This window comes from Sarcophilus harrisii, chromosome 1, assembly GCF_902635505.1.
Source record: "Sarcophilus harrisii chromosome 1, mSarHar1.11, whole genome shotgun sequence".
In the NCBI taxonomy this organism is placed as follows: Eukaryota; Metazoa; Chordata; class Mammalia; order Dasyuromorphia; family Dasyuridae; genus Sarcophilus; species Sarcophilus harrisii.
In genome coordinates, this window is record NC_045426.1 from 492435665 (window position 1) to 492461014 (window position 25350).

General features: G+C 35.6%; 1 long non-coding RNA gene across 2 annotated transcripts; it reads right to left on the reverse strand.

Annotated features, from left to right (window-relative positions):
* Window positions 1-1524: 1524 nt before the first annotated feature.
* On the reverse strand, window positions 1525-24846 carry LOC116420601. Of its 2 annotated transcripts, none has more exons than XR_004230967.1 (3): window positions 24678-24846; window positions 4858-4866; window positions 1525-1609 (listed from the first exon to the last, which is right to left on the reverse strand). It is a non-coding gene; the product is annotated as an uncharacterized LOC116420601 (long non-coding RNA). The 2 variants fall into 2 exon arrangements; XR_004230968.1 differs by having other exon boundaries at window positions 1551-1654.
* Window positions 24847-25350: the final 504 nt, after the last annotated feature.

Genomic DNA, 25350 nt, shown 5'->3' on the forward strand with positions numbered 1-25350 from the left:
AAACTAAATGACATTGAAGAATATTATTTTGAGGAACTATTTTAATGTAAAAGATATTGGGGATGGGGCAGATTAATGATGATGCAGTGGATAGAGCACTGGCCTTGGAGTCAGGAGGACTTGTGTTCAAATCTGGTCTCAGGCTCTTAACACTTAATAGCTGTGTAACCCTTAGCAAGTCATTTAACCCTAATTAACTGACCAAAAACTGTATTGGGAAATACAGGAAATACCAACTCAATGAAAAGAAGGAATAATGGTCACTATCTTTTTTCTTATGATACTAGATCTTGGACAGTACAAATGATGTAATGAGTACAGTATTGTTTTCCTCAACCTCTCATCTTTCTTGAAGGTAGTTCACTATTATTGATAGCATACCAGGCTTGGTGGGAGGAAAGGCTGAATTTAAATTTTAGATTCTTACTAGCTGTGATACCTTGGAAAAGTCACAACAACAGATTGTTGTGAGATAATATCTGTAAAGATCTCTGTAACCCTCAAGATAATATATAAATGTTTGTTATTATGTACACATATAGATTCTTTTTTACATTCTGAATATACTTTTCAGTAGTTGTTTTCTGAAAAAGATATAAATACCTAGCTTCCTGCATAGGATTGCCCAGCCTCTGTTCTGGTAAAAGGTAGGGATTCCTGACTGGGATCAGGAGCTGTGAGTCCCACTCCAGATAAGGAAGGCTTCACTCTTGGCATGAACCACTCCTGGTCCTATGCCTGCCTCAGTTGGTGACCTACCCACTTGGCAGGCCTCTACTCCAACCTGTGTTATTGTTGAATCTGTGTGACAGAGCAGAAGGCACAGAAGTTACCCCGGCAACTTTATGACAGTAGCAGTTGCTTAGGAAATGCTGTCTTTTCTCTAGTACCCAATAGTAGATGTGTAGATAAAGGGAATAGGAGGAAGAGCACAAGGTTTCATTGGTGGTGAGAGCAATAATTGCAATAGAATTAATAAACTAAAGTCCTTGAGCAGCCAATTATTGTTACTAAGGCAGAATACCATGAAAAATGGGTACATTCCTTTAATTACACAGTGAATAATTGACATAGATGAAAACTACTGGCAGTTAGATTCTTACTTAGAAATTTTTAATAAATCTTGTTTTACCTAAAAGGTTAAGGCTGGACTCCTTAGCTTTATGTCTGAGATCTTCCATAGTGTGATCCTATTGTAATTTTATAGTCTTATCATTCATTAATTTCTACCACAGCCAGTCTCTTTACTCACTACTCCATCCTACCTTAAAAAAGTATTCCTGTTTTTATTTCCAATAAATGTTCTCACACTATTCTTTTTCTATTTTACATTCCTTCTTCTTCCTTCGCAGACACAACTTCTGTCCATCTTTTAAGATTTCAACTCAATTCCCACCTTCTTTCTTTTGACTCCAACAACAGTTAATCATTTGAATGACTCATTTTGTACTTACTATGTTGCCTTCTTAAATCACTTGTATGGAGAGGATTCTGGGAAGATGGCAGAAGTAGGTCAGAAAACTTTCAGTTCTCCAAATTTCCTCCACAAAAACGACAGAACATTGTCTCAGAGCAGCAGAGATTAACATGAGATAAGGCAGTTGTCCTCCTGAGACAATTTGAGAAGGCCATGAGAAAGACTAGACTTCCAGACCTGAGTGAAATGCAAATACCTTCAGGTAAACTCTGTGGAATCAGTAAATAACAAGCCCTGGAAGTAGCAGGGGTTGGGAGGCAGCCTCAGCTTAGAAACTTTCATATGAGGACTGATAACTGTGTAGGAAAAGATTGAAGGATCTTTCACTGTTGCGGGATGCCAATCCCAGCTATGCTGACCAAAATTGTCCCAGGCTACAGCTGCAAGGAGAAGGAACTAGCACACACTTGGTGAATACAGTAGTGAGGAAGAGTAGGAATGAGATAGATGGGAGGAAAAATATGAAAGTGGAAAATACACAAGTAATTGTAGTTTAGAATGTGGATAGGATTAATTTACCCATAAAATGAAAATGTATAACAGATTAAAAATTTGTATTCAACAATTTGTTGCTTTCAAAAAATATTATAAAAATAGGAGATACATACAAAGATAAAATAAAGGGCAAGTATAGAATTTAATATGTACAAAAAGCAAGTTTAATAATCATGATCTAAAAGTTAAAATGGATTTAATCAAAAATGGAAAATGGAGAAACTATACTCTGTGTCAGCAATATTATTCAATATTGTTTTAGATCTTCTAAAATACCTACATAGTATGAAATTCTTGAGTGTATGCCTGCCAAAATGTACACAGGAACTGTATGAACATAAACATAAAACACTTTTTATACAAATAAGTTCAGATCTAAATAATTGCAACAATACTTATTATTCATGGGTAAGTAAAGCCAATACAATTTTTAAAGTGACAATTTTACCTAACTAAACTATTTATTCAATATTATCCAAATTAAATTAGTAAGAATTACCTAAGTTAGAAAAATAATAAAAAAATTCATTTGGAAAAACAAAATGTGAGGAACTTCAAAGAAATCAGGGAAAAAAAGATGTAATGGTAATATCAGACCTTAAGCTATGTTATAAGGGGAGATCATTATTGAAGTGTAAAAGGGATAACTTCAATTATTTTAAATTAAATTTATTTTTGTATAAATGAATGTTACATAGCCAAGTACAGAAGAAGCCAAGAACAGCCGAGAAAATTGGGACAAAACTTTATAGACAATCTCTCAGATAGAATATAATTGGGTTAGAATTCAGGGGTGTCAGAAATGATGAGCTGGTTGATTTATAAAAACATGGAAAAACTTACTTATGAAGGAAGATTCTACTTTCAGAGAAACGTAGTAAACATAGCACAGTCTTACATATATGAGTATGAATGTGCATATATATTTATTGATATCCATGTATGTGGATATAAATCCATGCTTAATTATAGTGCTTTTTAGGGTAGGGGAGATGGGAAAAAATAAAGTAAAAAGTATACAGCAAAGAACAAAAGAAAACTAACAAGGAAGCAAAGGAAAGCTGGGCAGCTTTGAAAACAATGCGTGGTATTTATTATATAGGTGTCCTTGAAATGAAGATTTATTGTTTTATATTGAATTTTCTCTTATGGTCTGCTTTGAACATGGCAATTTTTTCTTTTCTAATTTTGTATTTAAGTTTAAAAATTTTAAAAATTTACAAATAATAAAAAGGCAAAAGATTAAACCTCTTGTATTGTCTTTCTTTTTCACATATGAATATTTTGTTTCCTTAAGTTGAGAATTATTGTTGTTCATGCTTTGTTCAGGAAGAAAAACAGAGACATTAGGAGGGTGATGTCTTTACTTGCAAATGAATTGAATTCAAGTAAGGCAGGGTTGTACAAAGTCATCAACTTCACTTTTTCCTCCAAAGTCATCAGAATCCAGTGGGAAGACATAAGTCAAGATGAGAATAACTATTTTAAGCTCAGAACAAGCTCAAGATAAAGAAAATAAGTTAAGGCCAATACCAATTTGAAAAGAGAATATCTAGAAAGCATCCTGGAGGTCATTTAATCCAACCTTCTTATTTTTTATAAATAAACTGAAAGGCCACAGAGCTAGTTAATAGTTTTATTACTCTAAGTCCAAAGCTCTTAGACTTAGCTCTTCCCACTGATGACACAAATCTTTACCATTCAGAATTTATGAGCTAAAGTTTTGGACAGCAACAAAGCAACAAGTAATGAAATTTCAAAGAATAGGCTTAGTAAAATAGAAGAAAAGGAAAAAAGAGAAGAGAAGAAAGGGAAAGGGAGGATGACAGAAGGAAAGAAAAGAAGAGGAAAAAGAGAGAAAAGAATGAGATAAGATGAGAAGAGAGAACATTAAAGGAGACTATATATGATGAAACAAAAAGAGAGAGAATAAGGAAAGAGGAGCTTTTCCTCTGTATTTTGTGTAAAGAATAATGACTTATTTAACATACATAGCATTGCTTGCCATATAGGAGATGGGGCCAGGGGAAGGAAGGGAGAAAAAATTTGGAACACAAGGTTTTGCAAGGGTAAATGTTTAAAACTATCTTTGCATATATGTTGAAAAAAAAAAGGTACTTTTAAAAAGAAAAGTATAATGACTAAGTAAAGGGAGATAGTTTAAGTGGTCTCATGAAAGGAAAATGTGCTTAAAGATCCTTTCCAGATGTCAGAACTGGAGAGACACCCTATGAACTTAACATCATTCCATGGTCCCATCTATCTCCAAATGCCTTGGCTCCCAAGTTTCCTAGCTTCTTAATCCCATGAGGAATCTACTATACCATACTGTTTCTTTGTAGCCCCACAATACTAAGATAGTACTAAAGGTATCAGTAGTGCCCAATAAGTAGTTGTAAAATTGGTTGATTATACATATTGTTGCCATCACAAAAACCAAGTGTAGCAGAAAGGCAAAGTAAGCAAAGTAATCCCATAGGATGGTGTTTGTAACTCAAACCAAAAAAATCTAAAAAAAACAAACAAAAAAAAACCCAAAACAAAATAACTCCTAACTTTCGCTTATATTTACCCACTAAGGGGTCCCTGAACATGAAAAGGGCTGACTTATAGGTTGAAGAACCAAGAAGCTCAGCATTACACAAAAATTTTTGGGAGGTGATTTTATCCCACAACACAAAGAAAAACCATGTCAACATAACTTCAGTCATACAATATGGCATTGTTGGCATTAAACGCACACACACATACACAATAGTTCTTGAATGACAGATTGAGTCTTTTGTATATTTTAGACAGCATATAGTTAATCATAGCTAAACTATAAATATTAATAATTAAACAATCATTTGTGCAAATAATTGCACATTGTATATGGTACTTACCATCACAGCCTATAAAGATGGAGTACAATAATTCATTTCAATGGTGACATCACCAGTGGACAAGATGCGTCAGGAAGTGTGGATTGTGAAAGAGAGGGAAATTGATTAATGAAGAAATGATATCACCAAACATTTGTGGAGCAATTGCTATGCTTATGTTTCAAAGTACTATGTTATAAAGAATGCTAGTGTTGGAACCAGGTGATTTTACCTGGATGACCTTGGGCAAATTACTTCATCTATCAGGTCTTAGTTTTGTCATATGTAAAATTTGAGGGTGAGAGTTGAACTAGGAGCTTCTAAGATTCTTTCCAACCTTAAATCTAGGGTCTTTTGATTCTTTTCTAAGATATCTACTAATGATAATAAGGATAGGAACTAGTTCTGTGCTTTCCTTAAGATAGGAAACACTTGGGTGAGGAAACTGCCTCTATCCATTCAGATCAGCATGTTCTCTGCCACCTATAGACTTCTAGAGTTGCCTGGAGGACCATGAGGTTAAATCACTTGCCCATAGTTACATAGCTAGTATGCACAGGGGTAAGGCTAGAACCCAGTCTTGCTGACTTTAAGGGTGAACTATTTAATGCCAAATGCATAGCAGCAGCAGAAACTTAGAACATTTGTATGTGAATCCTCTGTAAAAATTATGAGAAGAGTAAGTAAGCTATTAATAACAGTAACAACAAGTAACATTAACATTAGTACTTTACCTTTTAAAAGAACTTTAAATACAGGATCTCATTTGATTTTTATATTCACAGCATCATCTCAACACACAATTAGCAGGTAATATTTTAAAATCTTTCCTCACTATTATGTCATATAAATGATAAAAATATCATTATTTTCATTTTATAGATGGAAAATATGAGGTCCAGAGGCTTTGAGTATAGACATGAATAAGACTACACAGAGTAAGTGAAAGGAAGCAAGGAGGGGAGGACAACAAAGAGTTTTTGATGTATTTTTCCAGTGTCACAATAGCCAAAGAAATGCAGCTAAAACAGAATCATGGAAGGAGAATGTGCTCAAGGGTCATCTCTGGTCTAGACTGGAATGACTGTGTGAAATTAAAGGCTAGAAAAGGCCCTCACCTTCCAACGAATCCTTGGCTTGCCCTCTGTCTGTCAATAGAGTCACTGTTTTGGGCTGAAGGTTGACTTTGGCTGGGTCCCGAAGAAATGGGAGGTAAATTTGGTTGGGAAGGAGAGCAGGAACATAACTGGGGAGGAAGACCCATACAGAATGGCTCAAGATCAATTAGAGGTGAAGGGTGGTAGAGGGGAGAAAAAAGGGCACAAATGGAAGTTAGAGGGGAGTGGCAAGGGCCACTTTAAGTTATATGTTATGTTTCAAACTTTGCTTAGCCCTGGCATGGAAAGAGAGAGGGTGTCAAGTGCAGGTGGTTGACCTTATGAAAGGAATAGCTAAAAGCCCATCCCTCTATAATCTTAGGGAAGTACTATTAGACATGGGGGGAAGGGCTCAAATAGTTCATATTGAGGATGGTCCTAATGTCTGAAATTACAAGTATCTTGGTAGATGGAATAATGAGTCAGAATAGTTAACTCTTTGAAGACCTTCTCTTAATCAAGTCGGACAAGCCCTTAGATTACAGACATAGTCGCTTCCTATAACCAGTGTCAAAGAACAACTATCAACCATAAAAATAGACTTTATTATGCTGTCTACTGATTTTACTTAAAGGAACTGCTGACTCTTGAGAACAGAAAGGATGTTGAGAAGTCAGTTAGTCCAGGGTTCTCCAAATTCTTTGTTCAAATACTTCATCATTAAAAAAAAATTTTGAACTTGCATCCTCAACATGTCCATCTATCCATTAGTCTTTCTATCTCTGTCTTTCCTTCCTTCCTTTCTCTTCCCCTCCGTCTCGTTCTCCCTTATTCCCTCTTTTCCTCCCTTCCTCTCTTCCTCCCTCTGTCTCTCCCTCCTTCTTCCTTTCTTCCTTCCTTCCTTCCTTGCTTTCTTTCTTTCTTTCTCTTTCTCTCTCTCTCTCTCTCTCTCTCTCTCTCTCTCTCTCTTTCTCTCTCTCTCTCTCTTTCTTTCTTTCTTTCTGATTTCAACTCAGAATAAAGTTTCAATATAAATCCACTGCTTATGGTTCTGCTTAGTGGATGATATCACATCTTATATGCTCATTCAATTTTGGATATTTGTGAGTGATTTTGTATGAATGTTAGAGGGCAAAAAGAACTATCTCCCTAGACTATAAGGTTTTAGGAGAAAAATAGCATATATGGTATATAAGGGTGGAAAGGTAAGTTGGAGGCAAGTAATGAATGTTTTTAAATGCCAAACAGGAATTTAGAGATGATCCTAGAGCCAGGAGGGAACTATTGGAGTTTATGGAGTAGGAGTAGGAATGGTTAATCCTGGAAATAGGGAAAATAATTTAGGAAGTTATATGGAGGATAGATTAGAAAAGGGAGAGACTTGAGGCAGTAAGATTAATTAGGAAGTCATTGAAATAATCCAAGAAAGAAAGTATGACACCTGGAATTAGAGTGGTGGTGTAAGAAGAAAGAAACATTTTAAAATGTAAAGACAGAAACAATAAAATTTGGCAACTCTGTGAATCTACATTGTTGATTGAAATTGAGTTAAAGCTGCTAAGTTGTAAAGCTGAATGTAAGCATGGTATTGTCTACCAGAAATAGAAAAGTTTGGAAGTGGGATAGGTTTTTGGGGAAAAGATAATGTAGTAAGATCTGCTATGCAAATAACAACTAATCCATTCCTGTTTATCCTGTGGTTCTCATTTCATCCTACTTGAAAAGGTTCAAGGCATATTTTTTCCTCAGTAATATTTTATTTTTCTCAGTGCATGTAAAGATGGTTTTAAATATTAATTTCTGTAAGATTTTGTGTTTCAATTTTTTTCCTCCCTTCCCTCCCCCTTCCTAAGGCAGCAAGAAAGAGGAAGTAAACAGTGGTGTGGGAGTTCTCTTATGCACTGGTCACGGCTTTATAATCCATCTGCCATCTTTAGGGGGTTCCTAATATAGTCATGGTTGTCATAACTACTCCAAGAGGTTAAAGTCAGGATACTGGGGGATATGAATTGCAGCAGGAAGGGATCAAGTAAAGGCATTATTGTGGATAATGGATTCTATTGGAGATAGACTCCATAATTGACTACCCTCAAGAGAGTATGATACAGCCAATCTTCACACCTTCTAATTAGTTGATGGTAGACCTCTTAGGGTTATGCTATAGTTTCCTCTTTTAAAGACCACTGATCTAGTCTATCCCACATGGACATCCATCAAAATCATTGTAGACTGATCAATCTTCATTAAAAATGAACAAAAATCAAGTAATCGCACCCCAAACAAACCCTTCTATACAAGATCTCTTTCCAGTTTGGGGGGATAATAAGAGCAAAGAACACATATTTCTAAGAAAGTATTCTGTTAGCTAAAGCTTTCATATATTTAGAAAAAGCCTAAGGCTTCTAATTATTTTTTCTTTAGGGCTCACATTTAAACCAATAGAATATGTAGGACCAAAACAAGAAAATACTTGAGTATAACAAAAACCCAATGATGCCCTGGCTATTCAGAAGACTATACATGATGGTAAACTGACAGATAATATTCATAAGATCATTGTCATTATGAGTCTTAATAGAACAGTAGAGGGTACACTGGGTCTGAACTCAAGAAAACCTGGGTTCAAATCAGATACTTCCTAGCTATGTAAGGCTAGATAAGTAACTTAGCTATTGGCCTCAGTTTCCTCAGTTGCAAAATGAGGATAATAATAGCTCCTACCTTTCAGAGTTCAATGAGAATCAAATGAGATATTTGTAAAGTGCTTAGCATTGTACCTGAAAAATAATAAACACTTAATAAATGCTTGTTCACTTCCCTTCCCCTATACCTTTTCATTCTACCTTTGTATTTCTCCTATCAATTCCTTCTCTGTTCTTATTCATAGTACTCTAGACATCATTATAATCTGCATGGTTTAATCCAGAACTTTCAGCCTCCATTCTCTACTCCCTACTCCATTTTTCTCATTGCTGCCTTTCTTACTGTTTTTATATATCTGCCCACGTCACTTCTCCAGCAGCTTTATTTACTATTTAGTAAAGTCCAAACATCTCGGTATTCAAGCCCTCTGTAATCTCAATTTGGTACCAATTTACCTTTTTAAACTTATCTCATATGATTTCACTTGACAAATTTTACATTGCAGTCAAATTGTACTATATCCCCTACTTTCCAGAGTCTCCGTCTTCACTCACATTTAGCAAAGTATCTGACATATACAGTAAATATTTAATGCATCTTTGTTTACTTGATATATTGACACCAATGTCTTGGAATTCCTGATCTTTCCAGCTTAGTTCTAGGCTGAATTCTTACCCATTTTTTAAAAAGCACAACTCAAATACTTCTTGTTTGGCAGCTCCCCATATCCAGCTTGTGGGTAGTGACTTTCTCATTCAGACCTCACATAGTGTTTGGTTTCCTTACTCCTTAATATGCATATATAAAACAGATCTCATTCAATTATGGGCATCCTTGAAAGCTACTCTAGGTTCAAGGCATATTTTTTCCTCAGTAATATTTTATTTTTCTCAATGCATGTAAAGATGGTTTTAAATATTCATTTCTGTAAGATTTTGTGTTTCAATTTTTTTCCTCCCTTCCCTCCCCCTTCCCAAGGCAGCAAGAAATCCAATATAGGCTAAACATATAAAATCCTTCTAAACATATTTATATATTTGTCATGTGCAAGAAAAAATCAACTAAAAAAAGAAAAACCATGAGAAAGAAAGCAAGCAAATAAACAAAAAGGTGAAAATACTATGCTTTAATCCATATTCAGTGTCCATAGTACTCTCTCTGTATGCAGATAGCATTTTTCCATCCCAATTGGAATTGTCTTGGATTACTGTATAGATGAGAAGAGTTAAATCTATTGTAGTTGATCATCACATAATCTTGTTACTGTGTAATGGGCTGAAGCTCGAGTTGATGCACTGAGGTCCCAAGCACATGAGGCTAAATAGTAATTGGACCATACTCTATTAATATATATGCTTGGAGAAAGAATGGCCCCCGCCCAGTCTTTGTGCAAGTCCTGATGTGTTGTATAGAAAATGACGATTTTGGTGGGTGGAGGCAGAGAGGAGGAAGAGAGGGGGGGAGAGAAGGCTGGCTGGCTTCTGGTCTGGCTGGTTCTTGACTCAGCTGCACACATTGCGATCATGATCCCCCCTTCACCTCCGATCCCCCTTCAACTCTCCTGAGAATAAAAATTGAAGATTTCCTCTTAACCTGAATTCCTGACTCTGGCTGATTTTAAAATACGCGGTAATCACATTACTGCATACAATATTCTTCTGATTCTGCTCACTTCACTCAGCATCAGTTCATGTAACACTTTCCAGGCTTTTCTGAAATCAGTCTGCTCATCAATTCTTATAGAACAATAATATTCCTTTACATTTATATACCATAACCTGTTCAACCATTCTCCAATTGATGGGCATCCACTCAATTTTCAAGGTGTACTTTGCATCAGCATTCACTAAAAGTCACCCCTCATGAATCTTCCTCAGATAAACTGGTGGCACAGTGGGTGGGATTCAGGATTTGCAGTCAGCTAGACCTGAATTCAAATTTGACCTCAGAAACTTCATACCTGTATGTTCCTAGGTAAATCACTTAACTCCTCTTAGCCTTAATTTCCTCAACTGTAAAATGGGGATAATAATATTATCTACCTTAGAGGGATGTTGTGAGGACCAAAGAGTTAATATTTGTTTAAAAAATATGCTTACTCCAGTTTTTAGCATATAATAGGTACTAAATAAATGCTGATTTTCTTTTCTTCCATTCAAAGTATCTTTTATTTGGCCAAAAAAAGTTGTTGGAATAGCTCTATCTTCTATTAGTTTAGAAAGAATGTAGAAGTTTATATTAATGTGTTGATTTAGTCAGTAATCTGATGAATAGACAATTATGACCTGGTAAGCTTCTTTGCTGGCACAACCAGAAAGGGGGAGTTGTATGGTTGCCAAGGTGATAGGTAATACACAGTGATAAGGTATTAGTCCCGAAGAAAGGGAATGCATATTTTCACCAAGGAACAACAGGGAGGCAGCGTGTGAACACACACACGCGCGCGCGCACACACACACACACACACACATACACACACACAGACTTGATTACCAAACAAAATTATATGTCAGTATGGACATGTACAAAGAAAATCAAACATAGTCTTTGTTGAGAAGACAAGAAGAATGGGGTAAGAGGTTTCAAAGTGTTTAAAAATAGTAATAGCAGCTAGTAAGATTTACAAATCACATTTTAAATATTGATTCATTTTATTCTGACAATTACTCTTCTGGGAGATAGGTGTTTTTGTTATCCTAGTTTACAGATGAGGAAATTGAGGCAAAAAGAAATTAAGTGACAGATATAATGAAATTGGATTTGAATTTGTCTTTTGACTTGTTGTCCAACACTATACTACTCACTTGTCCAATGTTGTTTTTCTACAACGGTTGGAGAAGTAAACTATTACAAGAAGTTAAGCTATTATACTGCCTTTGATAAGGGAGATATCTCTTCATATCATAATTTTCATTTATGTGATCTAAAATAAATGGGGAATATCTATTATTTTTTAGATTATTCCTTTTCTCCTGGCTTTTTATAAAACTATTGATAAAATGAACAATTGAGAGGAAGACCTTTGTAAATCCATCCTAACTCAATGAATGATGACCATGTTGGAAACTTCACTATAATATGCTATAATATGACATAGAGGTGAGCATAAGGTCTCAAAGAGAGTGCCAGTTGATTCCATTACATTCATACGCCATAACTTATTTTTCTAATTTCCAAATGATGGGCATCCACTCAATTTCCAGTTCCTTGCCACTACAAAAAGAGCTGCTACAAACATTTTTGCACATATGGGCCTTTTCCTTCTTTTATAATCTCTTTAGGATACAGATCCAGCAGAGACACTCTAGCAGTAGGTTTTTACTCAAATAGGTATTTTTTTACATAAATAGGAGTTTTAAGGAAGTAGTAGATTGCTTAGCAGTAACTGCTCTGGCCCTTACTCGATCTTCAATCCCCAGATATTCTCATAGGTAATTAAGCATTTGACTGTGTGCTACATGGTACTGTTTTTTCTTTTTTCTAATTTAATACTTTATTTTCCCTCAATATATGCAAAAGCAATTCTTACATTTGTTTTGCTAAAAAAAAATTGAGTTTCAAATTCTCTTCCTTCCTTGCTCTCTTCCTCCCCCTATTGAAAAGGCAAGCAATTTGTTATAGGTTATTATAGGCCATAATGCAAAACATTTGCAAGACAAAAACTCAAGAAAAATAAAGAAAAAGTATGCTTTGATCTCCATTCACACTCTATCAAGTTTTTTTTTTCTGTGAAGATGGATAGCATTTTTCATATAAGTCCTTCACAATTCTCTTGGATCATTGCATTATTGAGAATAGCCAAGTCATCACAGTTGATAATCACACAATATTTCTATGTTTATATACAGTGTTCTCCTGGTTCTGTTCTTATAAATCTTTGCAGTTTTTCTGAGAACATTCTGTTCTTCATTTCTTATAGCACAATACTATTCCATTACAATCATATTGATTGATGAACATCCCCTCAATTTCCAATTCTTTGCCAACACTAAAAGACCTTCTATTCTTATCTTTTTTTCAATCCATTGTTTGCTATATTCAATTTTTAGCTATATAACCCCTGATTTTGGGTAACTACAGAGCAGGCATGTGCTAGAACCAGTTTCTACAAGCTTCAAGAACCCATTGGGAAATGTATAGTATGAGCAAATACCACTAATTGGATAAATACTGAAAATTAGGGATTGGTTTATTGCTTTATTGATTTCCTGGACTCAACAAAGTGGTGGAGAAAATGTTAGAAAGTCAGATTAAACCTTAAAGTAAGTTTTTTCCTAAAGTATATCAATGCACAAAGGCTGAGAAATGTTGTTTTGAAGTCAGATAAATAGAGTCATCTTAAGAAACTAAAAACACATTTTGTATTTGTAGCACATGAAAATCCTTTCTATGGACATGGAACTCCATCATGAACTGAACATGGTGCTCACAGATAATTACCTAGGATCACTCAAGAAACCCCACCAAAAGCATTGATCATCATAGGTCTATCTATGGGCAGCTAGCTGGGTGATGCAGTGGATAGAAGACTAGGTTTGGCATTAAGAAGACCATAGTTCAAATCAGACTTGAAATGTTTGCTACCAATATGGACAAGTCATTTAAAGTCTGTTTGCCTCATTTTCCTCCTCTGTAAAATAAGGATAATAATAGCACCCACTTCCTGGGATTGCTGTGAGGATAAAATGACGAGAGAATTGTAAATCATTCAGCACAATGCCTGGCACACAATAAACCCCATATAAATGTTAGCTTTTTTTTTGTACAGTTGGAAGGGATCTTAGAGATAATCTTTAAAACATATTTTGATAATTTTGTGGATATGTTATTTATATATCTATTTATTAGAATAATATTTTATTTTCCCACTTACACATAGACATTTATTTAATGTTTATTAGTATTCATTTTTTTAAAAAAAATTGTTTTCAAATTCTCTCTCTCTCCTTTACCTCACCCTTTCCTGAGTCATTATGTAATTTGATAAAGGTTATAAACATTCGTTCATGCAACACATATTATCATATTGGTTATGTTTTGAAAGAAGACACAGACCCAAAGGAAAATGAGCCTTGAAAAAAATACAGAAAACGAAAGATAATGAGTGTGCTTCAATATATGTTCATATTCCATCAATAGTATTTTTTATCCTAAGTCCTTTGGAATTGTCTGAGATCATTTTGTTGTTGAGAATAGCTAAGTTATTTACAGTTGATCACCATACAATACTATTGTTATTTCATACAATGGTATCCTAGTTCTGTTCACTTCAATTTGTATCATTTCATAAGATTCTTTTCAGGTTTTTCTAAAATCTCCCTCCTTGTCATTTCTTATACCACAATAATACACCATTACAATCATGTACCACGACTTGTTCAGTTATTCCTCAAATGATGATCATCCTCTCAATTTCCAATTCTTTGTTACTATGGATGTTATTTCATGCATTTAAAAAATATAATTCTAGTCAGAATTACATAGGTTTTACCAGATTGCCAGAGGGGTCTCTGATCAAGGGGAAAAAAAGTTAGGAACCACTCTTTTTGTTCAATTTATCTCTTTTCTAGATAAGAAAACTGAGGCCTGGATTAAGTGACTATCTGAGGTTACTCCCATAGTAAGTAGAAGTCAGGATTCAAATCCCAAACTCTGGGGTTCTAAATGTGAAAGCACAACATTTGGAACAGGACTTGGCACATAGCTTACTATGCTTGATAAATATTTATTGACTGACCTTTTCAGTTCACTGTGAATATTGAGTAGAGTTAATTAATTCTGAGTTAGTCACATGTTCAGTACTCAAAATTTTTTTAAAATGAAAATAGAATGTGAGCTGTTTGGGGAATATTTTTCTTTATGAAAATAATTTTTTCTATTACTTGTGACTAACAACTTGAATGACCATATCCAAAGTTTGTCAAATGACTTATGTTTTGTAAATAATGAAAAGTTTGGTTTTTGAAGAAGGAAAAGACTCATTCTTTTGGATGAGACAAAAAAGACTTTTCTCAAACAGTGGTGCTCACTGACTAAGCATTAAGAATTGAGTAGCATAATGAACTGATGCTAAGTGAAATTAACAGAACCAGGAGACCATTGTACACAGCAACAGCAATGTTATACGATGATCAATTTTGATGTACATGGCTCTCATCAACAATGAGATGATTCAGACCAGTTTCAATAATCTTATGATCAAAAGAACCATCTATACCCAGAAAGAAGATTGTGGGAACTTAGTGTGGTTCACAATATAGCATTCTCACTCTTTTTGTTGTTTGCTTGCATTTTATTTTCTTCATCATTTTCTTTCATGATTTGATTAGATTTTTCTTGTACAGCAAGATAATTATATAAACATGTATGCATATATTAGATTTAACATATATTGTACTATTTGCTACCTAGAGAAGGGGGTGGGAGAAGGGGGGAAACTGGAAAACAAAGTTTTGCAAGGGCTAATGTAGCAGAATTTTCTATGCATATGTTTTGAAAAATAAAAATCTTTAATAAAAAAAGAATTGAGTAGCATAACCTCTCCTCCCCCCAAAAGAGAAAGCTTACTAAATCATATAAGACCACTTGCTATTAATTCTGACTGATATGCATTTAATGAGATATTTTTGTGTGGTTTTAGGATATTATCCATTAGCTTCATATCAACCTCTGATGGAATTCAATCTAATAGAATACATTTCCCCTAATGTCTTTCTTCTTCAGTCCCTCAGCACAGCACATTTTATCTTTCTTGCCATTGTGACATTAATATTTAATTTTCCTCTTAATATCTAATAGAAGTTACAATGTTGTGTCTAAATGTTAGATTAAGATTAAATTTACAAATTACTTCGTGATTTCAGCCCCTTCAGAAAATGTATCTGATTTAGAGTTAGGAGAACTTAGATTCAAATCTCTTTGCAACTTACTAGCTATATGGGCTAATAGCTTAACCCATCTGGGCAAGTAAATTTAGGGTTCCTTTTTAAAGGAACTTTTAAATGGAATGTATAAGAAGTTTCCACCACTTTCTAATATCCTTCTTCTCCATTCCCCTTTATCATTGCCCCCATCCCAAGATTTGTGAGCATGAAAGAAACTGCCATATCATAAGATTTCTCAAATGCTTTTTTTAAAACAGGGCAGAACAGAAACAAGTTCAAAAGGACAGAGGAAAAACACTTCAAGTCTTTGGCAAACAGGATTTTGCTGAAATTTATAGAATTCTGCAGTCATGCCTTTGATCCATACACTGATTTCCTAACATTTTACCAGAGACCATATCAAATGGTGCCAAAAAATGAAAGTGCCATTTCTCTGACATGTAAAACCACATCTTCTTTCTTCCATGAACAAAAAGGAGGTTGTTTTCTTAAAGTGCTTCTCCTCCCTGTCCCCCTCTAGCCTCATCCCCCCCCATTTATATGTACCAAAAACATTTACTTTTCCTTCCTCATTCTTTATTTCCATATGAAAAAACACAGAGAGATTTAATCCACAAGAAGTTAAAGGTACATCTGTGAGGAGAGGAAGACTTGAAACTGACTTTTGATGTACTCATCTTTTACCATAGACGTCTTGGGCTCAGAGCCAGGTTAGCCGATTATTTCAAAAGAGCAAAATTCTCCCCTCCTCCACCTGAAGTCTATGGACAGACTCAAAGCATGTTTTCTACTGTCTTGAAACAGAAATAATTTTCTAATGTTCCTGTACTCTATACCCACTAAATAAAATTCAAAAGACTCAAAATTACAGCTGTCCAATATAAGATCCTATAGAATTTTCCTTAATGTATTCAAGTAAATTGGAAAGGCCAGTGAGCTATAGTCCTGAATGATCACACAATTGCTACTCTGTAAGAGCTTTTTGAGATATTCATTCCCCTTGTTTGTGCCCTCATTCTTCTTTCTATCAATGGGACTAGGAACACTGACTACTAAATTAAAAGAAACTCATAGGAATACTTGGGGTGATGATGATGATGATAGCTCTTGGATGTGAAAGCAGTGAAGTGAATTTAGGTGGGTATTTGCTATATTCTTTATCATACTCTGTTCCTCACTTTTGAGAAGATCTTTGATGTTCTCTTGCCTCAGTTTATCTGTATCATAGTTTTAAGAAAAGTAAGTGGCACAGTGAATAGAATTCCAGGACTGGATTCTGGTGCTGTTCGCTTATTTTTCAATCATGTCCAACTCTTTGTGACTGCATCTGGGGCTTTCCTGGCAAAGGTTCTGGAGTAATTTGCCTTTTCCTTTCCAACATATTATACAAACATTTGAACTCCAGGCCTAAGACACTATCCACTGGATCATCTAGCTGTCTTACCAGCATTCAAAAGGAGTCAGAAAGACCTTAGTTCAAATGTGATCTCAGACAATTGCTAGTTATGTGACTCCAACAAGTTACTTCACCCTGTTTGCCTCAGTTTCCTCATCTGTAAAATAAGCTGGAGAAGGAAATGGCAAACTATGCCAGTATCTTTGCTAAGAAAACCCCAAATTGGGTCACAAAGAGTCAGATATGATTGAAATAACTGGACAAAAAATATCAAATAATAGCTTAAAATATTCTCAAATGAAAAAATGGGGGGAAAAGCTCAAATTTGAGATAACAGATAAGCACCTTTGTGCAGTGGGAAGATTGGGGATTAGGAAACATGATTTCTAGTTCTTTCCCTGCCAAACTCAGTGTGAGAACTTGAGTGAATTACTTAAACTCACTGGGTCTCTTATGTTTCACTTTTAAAATGAAGACATTGAATTCAGTGATGTTTAATATGCCTTCCAGTTCTTAAATTCTTTCCTTTTTTTCTTCTTACCATTCTTTTGCCTCTCTGCAACTATTTCCCTTTGCAACTTAGTTCTCTTTTTTGTCTTCTACTCTACTAGCAAAAAAGTACAGTTTTTAAATGCTTTTTGGTTACAGTAGCAAGTCACATCAAAGTTACTAAGAAGTCACAGGTTTGGGATATGCTGGAGCCAGCTCAAGCCAACTCTAGTGAACTGAATGCTAGCTGTTCACATTAACAACTTGCAAATTGGGCTACAAATCAGGACTTGATCTATTGTTTCGTTGACTTGGGAAGATTTATGCTGCTTGGTTCCAGAGTTCAGAACCAGGAACTATGGATAAGAGTGAAGCAGATTAACGCTTGAATAAAGTGGGAAAAATTCCCAACAATTAGAATCATCCCAAAGTGCAAATTGACTGCCTGGTGTGTGTTCCTCATCATTAAAAAGCTTTAAACAAAGATCTGATGACTATATGTTTAGTTATAGTATAAAGTCGATGTGTATCTTTGTGTGGGGATGAATTAGGCTCTGATATTCTGCATTCAAATTTTAAAAATGAGGTTTTGAATGTTTTTTTGTTTTGTTTTTGGTAAAAAGAAAAATGTTATAAAAGTAGAACTACAAGACATTTTCTTCCACTTGGGACTGATATTCAGAGTGCATATGTGAGTTTTTAAAATAAGACAGGATTTACAGCTAGGTCCCAATGAGTGTACATTATGAATCCCATGAAGTAATTGAATTATTTGAATTTGCCTTGCTTATTTTTACTGGGTTAGAACCAATTACCATATTTTACATATAGTTTTAAATTTAAATAATCCTTGCAACTCAAAGGAAATCTATCTAAATTTGGAGTTCAAATGAATACTTTTTTTCACCTTTTAATTATTCAATTACTCATTTATTCAACAAATCCTTCCCATTTTTGTCTCCTCCTTACTTAATTTCTAATGTTCAAAAAAGTATTACACTCAAAATCAGGTTCTATCCAGGCACTTAATTATTTTTGTTTGTATAAAAGGTAATAAATTTCCTACTTCTCTTGTCAGCTGTGAAAGTGTTCTGCTGTCTTTCTCCCAACAGTGTGAAGAATTTGTGCCACCAAAAAACCCAACCTATCTTTATATAAACCCATTTCAAAGCAAAATGTGGTCCCCAATTTGATTTAAAAAAAGTAATCTCTCAATTTCAACATATATAAAATGACCTGGAATTGTAGACTTACTTTATCACTGGAGTATAAGCTCCTTGAGGGCAGAGAATATCTTTTGCTTCTTTCTCTATCTTCAGTGTTTATCCTGGCAAGTGGTAGGTGCTTAATAAATACTTTGTATTTATTGAATGAATAATCATCAGAATGTGGCATGAAATCAAAGCAAGGATACTTTTGCCCATGTTCAGCTCATTGCTACCTTTTCCCTGCTACTTGCTGCTCTAATGTTTATGGAAAATGGACAATGTGCTTGTCCAGGATGGGTTCCAACATGTCCTGTAGACATTGGAGGAGGAACAACCTCAGTTCTGGGCATTGTTCCTTGACATTTCACACTACATTCTTCTAGCTTGATTCACATTTGATGGTTAAGAGGACATTTAAGACAAAAAGACAGCTGCTTTCCAGTTCTTATTTGAGCAAATGGGGGAATTAGAGGAAGGAGTCTTGAGGGTGGTCTTTTGTTTGTTTTTATAGACTTCCTCTGGCCTCACTTAGACTTTATTTCCTTCCCTCATTCCCAGGGCAGTTCTGTTTCAGTTTCAGCAGCGACTTGGCAGAAGGCTGATACCTTGACACTATCTTTGGTCAAGACTTGGGAAAAGTGGGAGATGGGAATAGGGAAGTAAAAAAAATGGAGGGGTTGGGGTGGGAAGGCTTTTGGTCATCTTCATCAAAGAGAGCCTGGGGAATCAATTGAGTTAAACATTGCTCTTCTGTTCCTGACCTCCCGTTTTTCTCCTCCCTCCCTCTGAATAAATCTGGAAAGAATGAAGCTGAAGTCTGTCTTGAACCAACTATAAACCTTTACTGTAAGTGGGTTGCTTCCCAGTTGCTGGAGTAAACAGAATACATCAGCTTCCTCAATGAATGCCAGGGTAAATGTCTGATAGGAATTTAATTCTCTGTACCTGGCACCTGCTGACATAGGGAGGTGGACAGGTTAGAATAAACCCACAATCGATCTTGATGACTGTTTTAAGTACACATTGTAAACAATAAAGTCACTTATTTAATATTTCTCCCTTTTTTATTACCCTCACACACCCTATCTTCATCCTCCACTTGGGATAAGTTTCTCCCCTTCAATTTAATAAAGAGGACAGCAGGCCTTATGTGGTAGGCAGGTAGTAATATGTCTCCTTGGCCATCCAGATGCCACATTGCTTTTGCTGAATTTTGGGCAACTATTTTTTTAAATTATTTTTTGATGTGTGGAGCTTCTACTCTTTGTTTCATGGCTTTGGGGGGATCAGGATTAAGAAGATACATCTGGAGAGAGAGATAGGCAGGGAAACAAACTAAGGTCTTTGTATCTTTTGGTTTAAAGGTCAACTCAGTCTACAATGAAGTTGACACTCATGGTTGAAGTTGTGACCCATGGAGCCCCTGAAAGTTTTGCAACCCAAAGATTAAAGGGTCATTTCTAAAAAGTCAGTTGTCTGTGAATCTGGGCCGCTATAAGCCATGACCTGTTAAGTGGCATTGTGATATAAGACTTCCAAATCAATGTAATCATACATTTGTTAAATATCAAATATAGTCAAGATGTTAATCTGTACCAACTAGGATCATAGATTTAGAATTGGAAGGTACTTTCTATATTTCATGGATGAGAAAATTGAGGGCAAAAGAAGTTAAATGACTTGTCTGAGTCACACATGCAATGAAATGCTTAGAACTTGATTAGACATTAAAGATTCCAGGGTTCATTCACTGTATCCAAGACCATCACCATTGATCTTGATTTTTATTTTGCCAGTGGACTTCAATGACTCTGGAGGAGACAGTGAGGCTGACAATTTTGTGCAACTCTTCACTTAAATCCAAGTCATTTGCAAGTAAGACATTACCCCATGATGTCAATAGTGGTCCTCTTCATAAACCAGTGATAAACTACAATATACTGTAAATGCCAGAGGTGAGATTTGAACATAGGCCTGTTGACTTAGATGAGGTAATTTTCTCATTAGTATTATCACAAAAATCCATGTAGATAACAGATAGCTAGACAGATAGATAAATGTGGATGTATTTGTCATTCTGGCTAGAAAATAAAGTAAAACAGAAATAAACAATCATGTCAATCTGACAGCTATCATGGACATAAATTGGACATTTTCAGTTAGACTTGAATCTTTTTTGTCATAAACTCAGAAGTTAGGACTTCTTCATACTTGTCCCATTGTAGAGATTCCTATCCCTAAAAATAGATTACTGTTATATCTGTGCTGGGTCTATACTATTAGAATCAATCAACTACGTTGGAATAAAATAGATGTTTTTAATAGAGACATTGAGATAAGGAAAAGGATAAAAATAGGGAAGAGAAGGATGAAAATAAGGATAGTTCTACTAATGCTCACTAGGATTTATAAACAATATTATCAAAGCTCTAGAGACTTCAGAACACCTCAATTTCAGACCTATCAGAAGTTCTGCTGATCTCTTACACTTAGCAGTACAGACAGGATTTCCTGATAAATCCCTTCTCTGGATACACAGATGAGACAACTCTATCCTTAGCTAATAGCAAAGACCCCCAACCCCAAGGGAGCTTCACAATCTTAGCTCACAGTCTTAAAGCCATCTGAAAGATTTACGAAGAAGAGGTCGCTGCCCATTGGAAGATAGTTAAGGTGGGCCTATTTCCCAGGGCACTGAAATGAGATGACACTAAAGTTTTACCAGACAGAGACAAAAGAATTTAGCACCTATTTAACAAAGAGAAATAATGTAAAAATATTCTCCCTCCCAATCTGCCACTTTGCAGATAAACACAAATATCCTCATTACCCTTGCAATTCTATTCACTATCCTAGGGAGATGGGGAGGATTCAACCAAACCCACCTATGAAAAATCTTAAGCCTACTCCTCTATTGCTTACACAGGCTGAATAGTAATCATTGTCTACATTAACCCTACCTTAGGCAAGATCCTTTGTAGCCTACTCCTTTTTTGCTCTACTCCTTGCTCAGATATGGTTTCCATAGTAACAGGCTTATAGTATGCCAGGGTTTCTATTCTTTGACACCTTCCCCTACTCACCACCAGCACTATATGCTCATTATAGCACAGGTCTCTTTCTTTTCTTTCTTTCTTTTTTTTGCTGAGGCAATTGGGATTAAGTGACTTCCCCAAGGTCACACAGATAGGAAGTGTATAGTGTCTGAGGTCACATTTGAACTCAAGTTCTTTTGACTTCAGGGCTGGTGCTCTATCCACTGTACCACCTAGCTGCCCCACAGGTCACTTTCTCATCTAACTACATTAATCTTTAAAACTTGATTTGAGGGCATACTTGTTGGTTGCCAAGTGTATTTTGTGAAGGGGGCCTGAGGCATCAAAATTATTTCTTAAGGTTGTGGGGGACATCCCGATAGGGGAATATTGTGAGAAAACTACTCTGCCAGATAGGCTCCATTTAAAACTCAGTCCTTTTGACCCAGAGAGGTCAGCTATAATCCAAACAACTTCTCCTTTGCCAATGTCAGAAAGTACTCTCTAAAAGTAAAGGAGAGAGGGAGGAAGGAAGAAAAAGGAGGAAGGGAAGAAGGAAGTGAGGAAGGAAGGAAGGAAGGAAGGAAGGAAGGAAGGAAGGAAGGAAGGAAGGAAGGAAGGAAGAAAGAAAGAAAGGAAGGAAGGAAGGAGAGGAAGGTAAGAAGAAAGGAAGAAAGGGAGAGAAGAAAGGAAAGGAATAAGAGAGGAAGAAATCAAACATTTATTAAATACTGATTATATGGCAGATACCATACTAAGCATTTAACAAATATAATCTCATTTTATCCTCACAACAACAACTTTTGGAGATGGGGTACTATTATTATTGCCATTTTTCAACTTGAAGAAACTAAGGCAGACTGGAGTTAAGTGACTTGCCAGATGGATTTTTGAATTTAGGTTTTCCTGGCATCAAGTCCAGAATTTTATATCCTGTCTGATAGTGATAACAGCAAATAATAACCTAACTGATGACTAATGATGATTTTCAGTTGGGCACTAACTTATAGGCACTTGTGAACACATGGAGATGTCAGTGTTACTAGCGTGAACAAATATGAAACAATTGCCTAACAGAGATGAAGTTGAAAATTTGGTGTCCTGTTTGAGCTTCTCAAAATTAGTCATTCACCCTTTCCTAATTAACAAATGTCAAGCATGTAAAGCCCCTTCTCTCCCCAAAGAATGGACAGATGAGCACAATTTGCTCCAACAGCAGAGAAGAGTGGCTAAAGCAGGTGCTGTGGAGAACTTAGAGCTTGGTCGTCTATCAAAGAAGTCAAGGTCACCCACTGCATCCTAAGCCATCACCAGTCATCCTGATAAACTCTGATGATTTTGGAAGAGGGAGCAAAGCTGATAATTTTGTGTAACTCTGCCTAACCCATAATTCCATAATTATAGGATGATGTCATTAGTCCTTTTGAAAAATGAAGAACAAACAACAAATGAAAAATAAAGTGATCTTCACACTTGCTATACTATATGAGGCTACTTTGTCAGTATCATTGTCTTTAGAAAAATACAAAGGAGGCAGGTGTTCCCCTGGTTCTTACTCTAGCTTTTTCACTTACAGCCTTTCCAATTTACAACCTTGCAGACCAGGGCTATTTGAATGAGGACTTTAATTTCCATTATTCTCAAAGGAAACAAGGCACCTAAGGGGTTCCCAGAGAAGTCTAGTTTAGGACTTGCTAAAACTTCAATATAATGACCTTAGTTCTCAGATTTTCCAGGAGATCATCTTCTTGAGTTTTTAAGTCCCAGGTTCTTTGCTTTTTCCTTGGAGAATCCTAACTTCCCAAACTACTTCTAAACCTGAGCTAAACATTCCTTTTGATTTTTCTCTAGCCAGAGATAATTAACATGTTCTTAAGAGGAAAGTGAATAACAACATATATCCTCATTAATATGTATCTTGCTTAGAACTCTTTGAAGTCCTGTAAATAGATAATAAAAACATTCCAATGTGGAAAAAATTCACCCTGGATATCTCTAACTTTGAATGGGAAAACTTACCTTCTAGACCTTAATTGACATTAAATTTTTTTAATCTGGTCTCATTATTTTCATATTGAATTAATCCACATAAATGTCCCAACTATCAGACAAGAAATCAAATCACTTCAATAAGCAGTTAATAAAAAATTATCAGTAACGGCTAGTTGGGTCAATCACTCATTACTTCTGGCTTTAGATTACTTTGGAGGTGGGGCCAGACTATGTATTCACCAAAGGATCTTCCATCTTGAAATCATAGAATTCAAGTAACTTAACAGTTTATATTCTAACAATATGTGCTTCAAGAATACAGTTAGAGTTTAGAAAAGTCTGGAAAGATTTATATCTAAACTGATGCTAAGTGAAACAAGCAAAACCAGGAAAACATTGTACACAGCAACAGCAGATTATGTGATTATCAACTATGATAGACTTAGTTCTTCTCAGCAATTCAGTGATCCAAGGCAATTCCAATAAACTTTGAATGAAAAATTCATCTGCATCCAGAGAGAGAATTAGGGAGACCGAATGCAGATCAAAACATACTATTTTGACCTTTTATTTTCTTCTGTATTTTTTTCTCCTGTTTTTTCCCTTTTGTTCTTATTTTTCTCTCCCAACATGACTCATATAAATATGTAAAGAAATTAAGATACATGCATAATCTAAAAATAATTTTAATAAAAAGAAAAATAAGAATACATAGTCACTTCCCACTAAATAGTGAATCATAGAACCCTTCAGTAGTTTAGGAGGGAGAAATGTCACTGAAGTAGAATTTTTGAATCAGTGTTCAATAAATGTTTGTTGAATGAATAGATGGATGGATGGATGAAGAGACCAATGAGCAAAAAGAGGGAAAAGGAGATAAATGGCAAAGATGATATCCTTGTTCTGCGCTCTAGGTCATTGCTTACCATCTCATCAGGGACCATCTCATCTCACCTATAAATTTCAGTTTCATTTCTTGGGAAAAGTTAAGCATAATGTTTCAAACCCTGAGTTGTTCTAATGGATCCCTAGGAGGGCTAATAATCCAGGGTAACCTCCTGAGTGAGGCAGAGAAAAACAGTCTACATGCCACTTACCTCAAGCTCCTTCCTGCAAGACTGTCCTGAGAGAGATTTGGAAAACTTAGGCAGGATTGAGCCTGCATAATTAATAGCTTATGTGAAAGAGATAAAAGAACAGGAGAGGGGGAATGGGAGAGCAGGGGAGCAAGGCTTCTCTTCCCATCATGAATGTTTCTGGATAGAAGATCCTTTGCACCAAGACCTATTTTTAACAGGATTCAGTATTTCTATTTTTAGGCCTACAGCCTTTCTGAATGAGACAAAATCCAGATGCCAAGCCTTGTCTTTGCCACCAGAAGGTCTATGTCAGCATCACCATTCAGGCAGTTGTCGGGACAGTGTAGAAAGGCAATCTAAATGGGTAGCCAACATTACCTGGGCGAAAAATAAATTTCAGAGATTAAGCTTCAGTTTCTGCTTCTAACTTAACCACATGATTCCAGGCCAATTCCTTTGTCTCTTTTGAAACCTCTTAGGCTTCAGTGACCCAATCCATGCAGGTTATATGGTTGTAGGTGATAACAACAAGTAGCTCAACCAAGGTGCTGGAAAATAAAGAGGGGGGGGGGGGAAGAGAAGAAAAGGAAATCCTTTTAAATATATCTTAGGCCCTTAGATTTCCCTTCCCTCCGGCCTCCAAATCCATCCTTAAAACTGAAGAGAGGAAACAGATTGGAAGAGCAAAAAT